This window comes from Solanum dulcamara, chromosome 2 (genome assembly GCF_947179165.1).
Source record: "Solanum dulcamara chromosome 2, daSolDulc1.2, whole genome shotgun sequence".
NCBI classification, from domain to species: domain Eukaryota; kingdom Viridiplantae; phylum Streptophyta; class Magnoliopsida; order Solanales; family Solanaceae; genus Solanum; species Solanum dulcamara.
The window spans coordinates 70,725,979-70,737,963 of NC_077238.1; positions in this window are offsets into that span (position 1 = coordinate 70,725,979).

Sequence of the window (11,985 nt, forward strand, 5' to 3'; positions counted from 1 at the left end):
CAAATGGCTCCATTTGAGGCTTTGTATGGTAGGCGGTGTCGATCCACTATTGGATGGTTTGACTTACCTGAGATGGACTCCTTAGGCACAGACTTGCTTAAAGATGCTATGGACCAGGTTCGTAAGATTCAGGGTAGACTCTTGACAGCCCAGAGTAGGCAGAAGAGTTATGCAAATCGGAGAGTTCGACCATTGAAGTTCATGGTGGGTGATCATGTTTGGCTTCGAGTGTCACTCATAAAGGGCGTGATGCAGTTCGGGAGAAGGGGCAAGCTTAGCCTTCGATTTATTGGCCTATTTAAGGTTTTGGCGCAGTAACTTCGTTTAATTAGTTGAAGAATAATTTTAGAGAATTAATTTAATTGGTAGGCTAAAGTGTTAATTTATTTAATATCTTATACCACTTTTCTTATATTTATTAAATTGGTTATTAGGGTTTGTCACTTTTAGTACATAATTAGTTTGGAAAAGGAAATAAAAAAAAGAAAAAAGAAAAAAATATATATATATATAAACCTCATGGCATTAATCCATCATATGTAAACAAAAAAATGAGAAAAGCGAACACAGAAACTGGAAAAAAAATACGAAAGAAGAAAGAAAAGAAAGGGGAAAAGAAAAATAAAGGAGAAGAGAAAAATAGGGATTTTCATTCCAAAGCGTCAAGGTAATTATTTTCATTCTTTCCATTAAATTTTTATGTGATTATGAACATATTTTTAGGTATATTGGTGGAGAAATAATGCTGAAATAAGAAAATATAACCCTAGGGTTCTTCACATAAAATCTTGATTTCGGGGCCGAATAACGATCCATTTTAGCTGAAATTTGACATATGAGTTTATTTTATCATGAGTGAACTTAATCAGAAAGAAAATTTTATATTTGACTTCAATGACTCGGGATGACTTTTTGATCCAATTTTTTATCCGAAAATAAATATAACACTATAGGTGTCATTGGATTCGTATTCGTATGATTATTATGTATTTGAACAGATTTTGATCGTTTGTAAGCGTTATGAAAGGATCAAGTTTTAAAGTGATTATTCAATTTAATTGAGGTAAGTGAATTTCTAAACCTCAGTTTAAGCTTGTAGATGCTTGTATTTTTGTGTTATGTGTACTGGGGAGTAATGAGAATTGGACTGAATTATTGACTGTATGATTGGCCATAAAAATAGAGATGAGAGGTATAAAATGGTGATCTAATGACATGTATTGGTGGAATTAATATGTTGTGATTATGGGTTTATTTTGGACATGTGAAATGACTATGTTGATGTGAAATAGAAAAAATTATTGTTGTTGTCATGTTATTATCGTGAATCATATGAACATAAATTGATTGCATTGGTTCTGACATACTGTGCCGAGACTGAAAATGATATGAAATAAAGAGGTCGGGACACACGCTGCATGGCATATATTATGAAACAAAGGGGTCGGGCCACACGCTCCATGGCAGGATATATATATTGAGGGGATGGGTCACACGCTCCGTGGTAGGTGATATGGACAAAAATGTCCCTCATTGATTTCGAACTATAATTCAGCGGATGTGTACCGATAGGACAGACATGCATCATTTCATTGCATTTCATCGCATTTTGTTGATATTTGTAAATTCGTGTTTACTACTTATTTCTCTGTATATGTTAAATTTGACTTGATATGATTCACTTGATAAGACTATCGATGAATATTCATGGATTGTATTGTTATTATTGTGTAGAGTGTAGACTTGGATTGGTTTTATGTAGGTTGTAGTCGAGGAGGTTCGGTTGGGATGACAGGATTGCTTGTATATATCGAGCTTTGCTTAGTTTTAGTTATTCACTTGCTGAGTACCATGTTGTTTGATACTCACCCCTTGCTTCTACACTTGTGTAGCTTGTGAGCCCATACCTTCTTGATTTCCTCATGTTTTATACCACATCCGAGGCTATCATCTCGAGTGTTGAGGTAGCTGTTACATCCACCTACCGGACACCTCTTACTCCTTTAATATCTTTTAGTCCTATTCTAGAGACAAAGACATTGTGACTATATTTTTTTTCGTACTTCGGTAATGTATTAGTGGCTTGTACATATGACAACCAATCTTTGGGGAATTTGAGTTTGTTTTATGTGTTTTTGATTAAGTTAAATTTTGATTTATTTCATTTTCTTCCACATCAACTTTCCGTTAGGTATTAGGATGACTTGTCTCGGTGGGTTGAGATGAGTGCCATCACACCCAGATTTGGGTCGTAACATATATATATATGTCGTTATCCCGACCCGCCATGACTGACACCCACTCTAACTCTCTGGTGGGAGAACCATTCCAAATAGCCTAACAACAATAATCGTAGATATACACAACTTAAAGATGCGGAAGCAGGTTTAAGCCAAAGATAAATGTTGAGTCCCCATAAACTCAGAAACCAACTAGTTATAAACTCAAAATGTGCGGAAGTTAACACACTCTAGGAACTGAAATTCATTGTACCAAAACTCTAAAAACTAACAAGTCTAGAACAAGAATAGAACTCCAAATAGAAACCAGTAACAAATAACCATTATTTGAACATCTAACTCCTGGAAAAGAAAAGGACTAGAAATAACGATAGAGTCCACGGCAGCCTAAAGGAACAACTCACCCTTAAACTTGAAAATACAATTACTCCTCTAGACGAGGTCTCTCCGTAGCCGGTTGAATATGTCCTGTACTCAACAAAAAGGGAGAGCAAGAGTAGTATCAGTACACAAAAATAATGATGTACTAGTAGAATCACGAGGTTAACCAGTAAGCGAATCATAGACAAGTAAATTAAACCTAATAGGCATATACATATACAGAATAAGTCAACTAATCTCAAGTTCAACTATATTCAGCAATATCATAACTCAATGTCTTCCACATGCTATAACTTCACGAAAGGGTCCTCTCAAGGAACCTACAAACATTTAACTTTATGTCGGAACTTGACACCTGATCCCGATATGTGTCGAAATATGACATCCGATCCAATTATGTGTAGGAACATGAAACCCGATCTAATTATGTGTCGAAACGCGACACCCAATTCAAGAATACCACAATCATAAATACATTTAGTATTTACAGTTTTTATATCACCAAGAACAGGTTCATCACAAAAATAGGCCAACAACTGATCATTTCACATATATTCTAACATGTTTCCCTATTCGTATACATACATGCATGTCATAAAGCAATATAACAAGTATATGAAACATATATGGGAAACTAGATCATCACTGTCACGCCCAAGGGAGGGTACCCTAGACGTAACCGGCACTTGAAAGCCATTTCTGACCTTCAAGCGAACCACCTAATTCAGTCACTTCATCATTCAATCACACTCACCCAAAGGAGGGGTCAACCATAGCATACTATCCACATTTACTGGGCCGAAGGCCAAACATATTCAACTTAACAAAACAAGTAAAATAGGACCCCTCAAAATAACAGTCCAACTTTCCCACACTCTAGTCTATGAAGCCTCTATCAAAGTCTAGAAGGTGCCAATGACAAGCCCATGGCTACCAACAATCAAGATAAAGGAAACAACAACAACAAAACTATACAAGGAACTCAACATCCTCCGGAAACTAGGAGGGCTCACCGACTAGCTAGGAGTGTAAGTGGATCTTCAACGGGGCGTCGGTTGATGATCCCTGGTACCTGTCGATGCATCATAAAACGATGCAGGACAAATGGCGTCAGTACATGGAATGTACGAGTATGTAAAATGGCCGGAGGAAACAACATCAAGAAAACATCAATATCAACTCAAAGGACTCAACTCAATAAATATGTAACAACTCACTCAAGTGTCCTAAGTCTAACAAGAAATAGTTTAGACAGGACTAACTCATAAGCATATAGCAACTCACTCAAATGCCCTAAATCTAACAAGAATAGTTTAGACCGGACCAAATCTCATAAACCACTCAACTCAACTGACTCAGAGCACTATCAAGACCTAAATGGGAGTTTCTCTTAACCGACAACCATCACCTATGAGCCGATGATAGTACAACAATCAGACGTTGTTGCCACGTCCGTCCATACCTTGCCAGGGCATGAACGCCTCCCTAATCATAGATACCATCGATTAGTCAAGTCCTATCATTTCAGGACAATAAAAGTAGGAAACATCCGACTTTAACGGTTCGATCCCAAGGGAAGCATCTAACTTTAACGGTTCCATCCCTACCTACGTTGGCGGTGTAGTTTCTGGGGTTCGAGTATGGACTGTACTCTCACCCTCCTCGGTGTTCGATACTCCTCCCATGACTCCATGCTCATAAAACTCCTCCAATCATCTCAAACAAGCCCTCACAGCTAGTTTCATATGGTACATTTTCACCTCATCAACTCGGTTCTCATTTCAACTCAATTAACTCATAATGGCAAGTCTCATTTAGGACTTTGTCCACTCGTCAATTCCATCCTCAAATCAACTCAATCAAGCCTCATTTACATAAACATTTATGACATCTCCTCAAGATTCGGCACAACTCTATGACTTCTACTCAACCATTCAAGTAGGATGGCACATTTAAGGAAATTGACTTAAGCAACATAATCACATGGCTAAAGAGATCAACAAGACGTAACAACAAGTCATCTCCATCAACTCATAATAACATGAAGGATTTTAGGGACTTCTTAGCTCAACAACATCAACACATATAGCATCAAATAAATAGGAGGCAAAGTTCATACAAACATAAACCATGCCAAGAAACTCTATTTTCATGAACATCTAACTTCAAGGCAAGAGTAGGGCACATGGGTGGACTCAACCCATGTTTTGGATAGCCTTACATACCTTAGTGAAGACTTGGAGAGAACCTTGATGTTGGGTCTTCAATAGAGGACTCAAATCTTGAAGCTCTTGGGACAAATCTTTGTTGAGAATGGAGAAGAAGAAGATGATGAAGAAGAGAGAGGGAGAGAGAAACTTCTAGGGCTTTTAGAGAGAGAGAGAGCTGGAAATTTTGATCCCAAAATTTCCAAGGGTAATACATATATAACTTGGGTAAGTTCCCAAATTACCCCTCCTCAAAGTTCTGAAAATAGGCTAAAAACGCACCTGGCGCGATAGTGGCGCGTCGCGCCATTACAGTGCTAGGCTGAATACGCCTAAAACCTGCACACCTCGTAGTAGCGCGCCGCGCCAGAGACCAAACTACTGAGGCATGTTTCTGGCGCGATAGTGGCGCGTCGCGCCCTTACAGCGCCAAGGCCATATTTTCTGGGTTCTGGAAATTTGGCCTGAAAAACCCTGCACAACTTTTAGTGGCGCGTCGCGCCAAGGACCAAACTACTGAGGTATATTTCTGGCGCGATATTGGTGCATCGCGCCCTTACAGCGCCAAGGCCATTTCCCTAGCAGTTGCAACCCAGGCCAAGGATGAAATTCCTGCCGTGCTAGTTCATCTTAAGATCGTCATATCTTTTGACTCCGAACTCCAAAATTTACGTTCTTGGTGGCGTTGGAAAGAAGACTCGATGACCTTTAATTTGATAGGTCATGGGCCACCCAGATTGACGTCCTTCAAAAGATAGGGTCATTACAAGTCGACCCTTATACGAACTCATCCTAAACTTAGCCAGGACGAATTTTTTGGGTTTAATTTGATCCTAGGGGTCCTTCATGACCCCACCTCACCTCTAATACTGCTCAAATTCTCAAAGACTCATCTCAACTCATGCATACGCTCCTCAATACTCGAGTTCGACCCTACCCGTATACAAGAAGGGTTTGAATTCTAGGGGAAAATTTTGAGGGGTGTTACATTATCTCCCCCTTGGGGTTATTCGTCCTCGAATGACGAGTGGCCAGGAATGGACTTGAGGTACTAATCATAATCAACATTCAGTCATTCAATCAATCAAATTTTCAAACAATTATCAATCAAAACTCAAAATGCACTAATGAATTCAAGTCAAGGAAATATCGTTACCTTCAACATTCTCCCCGGTAGGCACGAATAGATGGAAATATTTAGATCTCATGGCTTCCTCCGCTTCCCATGTGGATTCCTCAACAAATTGATTCCTCCACAGGACCTTGATTGAGGCGACCTCTTTGTTCCTCAATTTGCGAATTTGGCGATCAAGAATTTGGACCGGAACCTCTTCATAAGACAAGCTATCCTTAATTCCAATGCTATCAATGGGGACTACCAACGAGGGATCACCCAAGCACTTTTTTAACATCGAAACGTGGAATACCGGATGAATGGAAGCTAACTCCGAGGGTAACTCCAACTCAAAAGCAACACTCCCAATCCACCTCGAGATCTGGTAAGGACCAATATATCGAGGACTAAGCTTCCCTTTCTTTCCAAACCTCATGACGCCCTTCATGGGTGACACTTTCAAGTATACCCAATCGCCTACCTCAAACTCTAAGTCTCTCATCCTCACATCGGTGTAAGATTTTTGGCGGCTTTGGGCTGGCTTTAGCCTATCTTGAATAAATCTCACCTTCTCCATGGCTTGGTGAACAAGGTCAGGCCCAATCAACTCGGCCTCACCAACTTCAAACCACCCAATGGGAGATCTACACCTCCTCCTATACAAAGCTTCATAAGGAGCCATTTGAATGCTTGCATGATAGCTATTGTTGTATGCAAACTCTATAAGAGGTAAGTGATCATCCCAATTTCCCTTGAAGTCAAGCACACATGCCCTCAACATATCTTCCAATGTCTGGATGGTGCACTCTGCTTGGCCATTTGTCTGGGGATGGAAGGTTATACTCAAGTTCACCCTCGAACCTAATCCTTTCTGAAAGGATTTCCAAAATTGGGAAGTGAATTGAGCTCCTATGTCTGAGATAATAGACAAGGGAACCCCATGCAATCTGATGATCTCTTGGATATACAACTTTGCATAATCTTCTGCGGTATCAGTAGTCTTAACCGCTAAGAAGTGAGCTGATTTCGTCATTCTATCCACAATCACCCAAATGGAATTATGTTGCTTTCGGGACTTCGGCAAGCCTATAATAAAGTCCATGTTGATTATCTCCCACTTCCATTCTGGAATTTCTATGTTTTGGGCTAGACCACATGGCATTTGATGCTCAACCTTCACCTGTTGGCAATTTGGGCACTTGGAAACAAATTCCGCAATATCCCTCTTCATCCCACTCCACCAATAGATTTCCCTCAAGTCATGATATATTTTCGTGGAGCCTGGATGAATGGAGTACCTGGAACTATGTGCTTCGGCCATAATCCTCTCTCGAATATCATCGACATTCGGCACACACAATCTATTTTGGTACCTCAACACACCATCTCCCCCTTTGGTGAAAACCACTACCTCTTGTTTGTGAACAACTTCCTTCAATTGGAGAAGGATAGGATCTTGTTCTTGCTTCTCCTTTACCTCTGCCACAAGTGAGGACGTAGACCCATCCTGAACAGTAACTCTGCCTTCATTGTTCTCTTCCAGATAAACTCCTAATCGGGCTAATCTATGTACCTCCTTCGCCAATTCTCTCCTTCCTTCCTCCACGTGGGCAGTGCTACCCATAGACAACCTGCTAAGAGCATCAGCAACAACATTAGCTTTACCTGGATGGTAGAGGATGCTCATATCATAGTCCTTGAGTAGCTCAAGCCATCTCTTTTGCCTCAGGTTGAGTTCCTTCTGGCTAAAGACGTATTGCAAACTCTTGTGATCGGTGAATACATCGATATGCACTCCATACAGGTAGTGGCGCCAGATTTTAAGCGCAAACACCACAGCCGCCAGCTCAAGGTCATAAGTTGGGTAATTCCTCTCGTGAACCTTAAGCTGTCTCGAAGCATAGGCTATCACCTTTCCCCTCTGCATCAGTACACAACCCAACCCAATTCTGGATGCATCACAATAGATCACAAAGCCCTCTGTACCATCAGGCAAGGTTAGAATAGGGGCAGTGGTTAGCTTAGTCTTCAATTTCTGGAAACTCTCCTCACAAGCCTTGGACCATTGGAACTTAGCCTTCTTTTGAGTCATCTTAGTCAATGGTGATGATATGGAGGAGAATCCCTCTATGAACCTTCGATAATAGCTAGCCAAACCCAAGAAGCTCCTTATCTCTGTCGGGGATGTGGGTCTGGGCCAACTCTTCACTGCCTCAATTTTCTGAGCATCAACCTGGATACCATCTACAGATATAATGTGGCCTAGAAAGGCCACTGATGCAAGCCAAAATTCACATTTAGAGAAATTTGCATACAATACCTGGTCTCTCAAAGTTTGCAAGACGACTCTATGATGATGGGCATGCTCCTCCTCATTCTTGGAGTAAACCAGAATATCATCTATGAACACAATCACAAACATATCAAGATATGGCTTGAATACTCGGTTCATGAGATCCATAAAAGCGGTGGGGGCATTAGTCAACCCAAAGGACATGACCAAAAATTTGAAGTGACCATAACGAGTCCGGAAAGCAGTCTTCAGAATATCACATTCTCTCACCTTCAACTAGTGGTAGCCGGATCTCAAGTCTATCTTTGAGAAACAAGTGGCACCCTAAAGTTGATCGAATAAGTCATCTATTCTGGGTAGAGGGTATTTGTTCTTTACGGTGACCTTATTGAGCTGCCTGTAGTCAATACACATCCTAAGGGACCCATCTTTCTTTCGAACAAATAGGACCGGAGCTCCCTATAGTGAGACACTCGGCCTAATAAATCCCTTATCTAATAAGTCTTTCAACTGCTCCTTCAACTCTCTCAACTCAGCTGGGGCCATTCTATATGGAGGAATTGAGATAGGCTGGGTTTCAGGAAGAATATCAATCCCAAAGTCAATCTCCCTATCAGGAGGGACTCCAGGCAGATCTTCAGGAAAGACATCCGGAAACTCGTTGACAATCGGAATCGACTCAAGGGATGGAGACTCAATGCTGTCATCTTTCACTCGGACAATGTGATAAACACACCCTTTTGAGATTAGCTTCCTGGCCCTAAGGTATGAAATAAACTTACCCTTAGGCGCAACAGGACTACCCTTCCACTCTATGATAGCCTCATTCGGGAATTTGAATGTGACAATCTGAGTCCTATAATCAATAGAGGCATAACAGACATAGAGCCAGTCCATGCCAAGGATCACGTCAAAATTAACCATGTCCAACTCAACTAGGTCGACCAAAGTATCCTTGTGATAAATAGACACATGAGTCTTATTAGATTATAAGAATTTCCTTAAGAGCTTTGAATGAACTTGATTGTACAGCTTGTGTTGCTATCTCCCTCGGTAGAGTTTCAGATATTGTTTTTGATGGCTACAACCTCTACTTGTACAACTAACACTAATCTCTTTTTTTTCGGTTGTGTTCACCAATAAATTCTTAATGAGTACCATATTTATTTCAAGATAAAAGAGTGAATAGTATTTCTTGTTCAAGTGAAGTTGCGCACTTGTTCTCTTAATCTTCGTCTTCTTATATAGTTTGTGCTTGCTTGTGCCTATTTCTTCAAAAAAAAATTGGATTTGTGTTGAAATTAATTCTCGTCCCATTGTCTTATGATTGTCACTGATTTGGAGGTTGATTTTAATTGGTCCTGAGTTAGAGATTTTTTGAGATTGATTTTCTCTATTAAATAATAATCCAAGTAATATTTCACTCAATCAAGGATATGAAGATGATCCTTGATTGAGAATATATGTCTGTATCAGATATATTTATATGTATAATTCTTAGGGCTATCGAATGGGTTGTTTGGCTTCAAATTGAGAATATTAAAAGGAAAAATTATCAAAACATCAAACATTTAACATTAAATAGGACTCATTAGCTACACTTTCAATATTTACAACAAACAACTATATTTTAGTTTGCTATGTAACTATTTTCTGCATTCGTTCACATGTTTCACTTAAAAGAATACAAATAAAAACTAAACAATTAGAGAAAATCAAGAGAGAAAATCTTTCAAATTAGGTAAACATGATAAAATTTCTCATTACTTCCATTATAAAGAGTAGGAGTCTCAAAATAGGTGACTCTCTTCCTTCTTCCTCAATTTCAATTCTCATAATTGTCCTTGAATTCAATTTGTCATTGATAATCCTCCTTCTTTACGAATTCAATTGAACAACTAGTCAAATCATCATCACTTTTGCTTTGAGTTGCTTATATTGCCAATATGAAATTTCAAAAAGGTCGTACCACCGAAACTGTGGTTTGGAGTTGCATAAATCGCAAAGGAGCTGTTCTTATTCGTCGCGATATATGATTGTTTCGTATTCGATTCACCGGTAGTGGAGTGAAGGATGTATATCGTTGGTTGCGATGGCGATTGGTCATTCATTGTCATGTTATTCACCTTTTGTGCGGTTGCCGATGTCAGTAAGAGGAACTTACTTCCGATTAATGAAGACAGTGGAGATCTCATTTTCACAAGGAAGAAATCTTAATTTTTATTTAGAGAAAATAACTTTTCATCTTAAAAAAAATTGCGATTGGAAATACAATATACAATTGATGATGTGATCCGCATTGTAGATGGAATGAATGTGAATTTGTATGTTGGATAAATGGAATACAAAATTATTTGAAATACAATTTAGATGATTTGATCCAAATAGTATATTGAATATAATAGATTTTGGAATACAAAATCATTTTAGAACACAATTTTATTTAGAATACAATTTATTTGGAATACAATTAAGATGATCTGATTAAAATTTTATATTTAGAATACAATTTTATTTAGAATTCATTTTGTTTGGAATACAATTTAGATGATCTGACCCAAATTGTATATTGAATTTAATAAATTTTGGAATACAAAATCAGGTTAGAATACAATTAATTTGGAAAACAATTTAGATAATCTGATCCAAATTGTATATTTAAAATATAATTTTATTTTGAATACAATTTATTTTGAATCTAATTTAGATGACCTGATCCAATTTTTTTAGCGTTCATCTTTACTGGTTGCTCCAGTTATCTAGAAGATTCTCGCCGGATATCACCATTACTTCTAACCAATGCGACGAGGACGATGATAATGACTTCATTGTAATAATAATATTAATAATGAAGAAAATCAAAACATGTTTTATGTAAAAAGAATAGGTACAAGTATATTATATATAGATATGTTAAAGGAAGGAGGAAAGAAAGGAGAGAGAAAGAGGGATCTTGGTTCTGATTTGGCCAATCAATAATAAATGCTTCGATTTCGGAAAGGAAAAGAAATAGTTTGGGATTTTTTTGTTTTATTTTTAGCTGAAAAAAGTGGGTTTAAGTGGAATAAAATTAGGATGTATTGTAGGATACCTTTAATTTGCTATGCACATAAAATATTGTTCTTTTTCATAATATTTTTAATTTATAGCTGTTTTGAATAAATAAATTGTTGATTTTGACTAGTTTCATAATTTTTCCATATTAAAATGGGTTGAAATAAAAATCGAATTGGGTCATGATCCGCTCAAATGGGTTGGGCTCAATTGGTCTAAAATTCTGATTGGATCATGACTCGTTCAATTTGACTCGCTTTATCTCAATAATTTTAATATATTATTATTTACCTTTTATAACCACAATTTGAATTTCAATTCAAGAAAATAAAAATAAAAATTTATAAATGGATAGATTAATCCTAAAAGATATAAAATAGATAGTAATTCATACATTTAATATAACAACATACATTACACCAATGCAAATAAAGATCAAAGAGAAATACACTATTAACAACTGTCTAATTACGGAAAAAATTTAGATAAAAGATCAAAAGAGAAACAGAATTGTAATTGCACTATTTATTAATAAAATATTTTTACTTATTCATATTTTATTTCTAATTACATTTTTATCACTTTAAAATTTGTTGCAAACAACAATAATTAATGTTTGGCCAAATTTTTTTAAAATGTATATTTGTCTCAAAAATGCTTTTAACAAAACATTAGCTTCTCAAAAACAAGTTATAT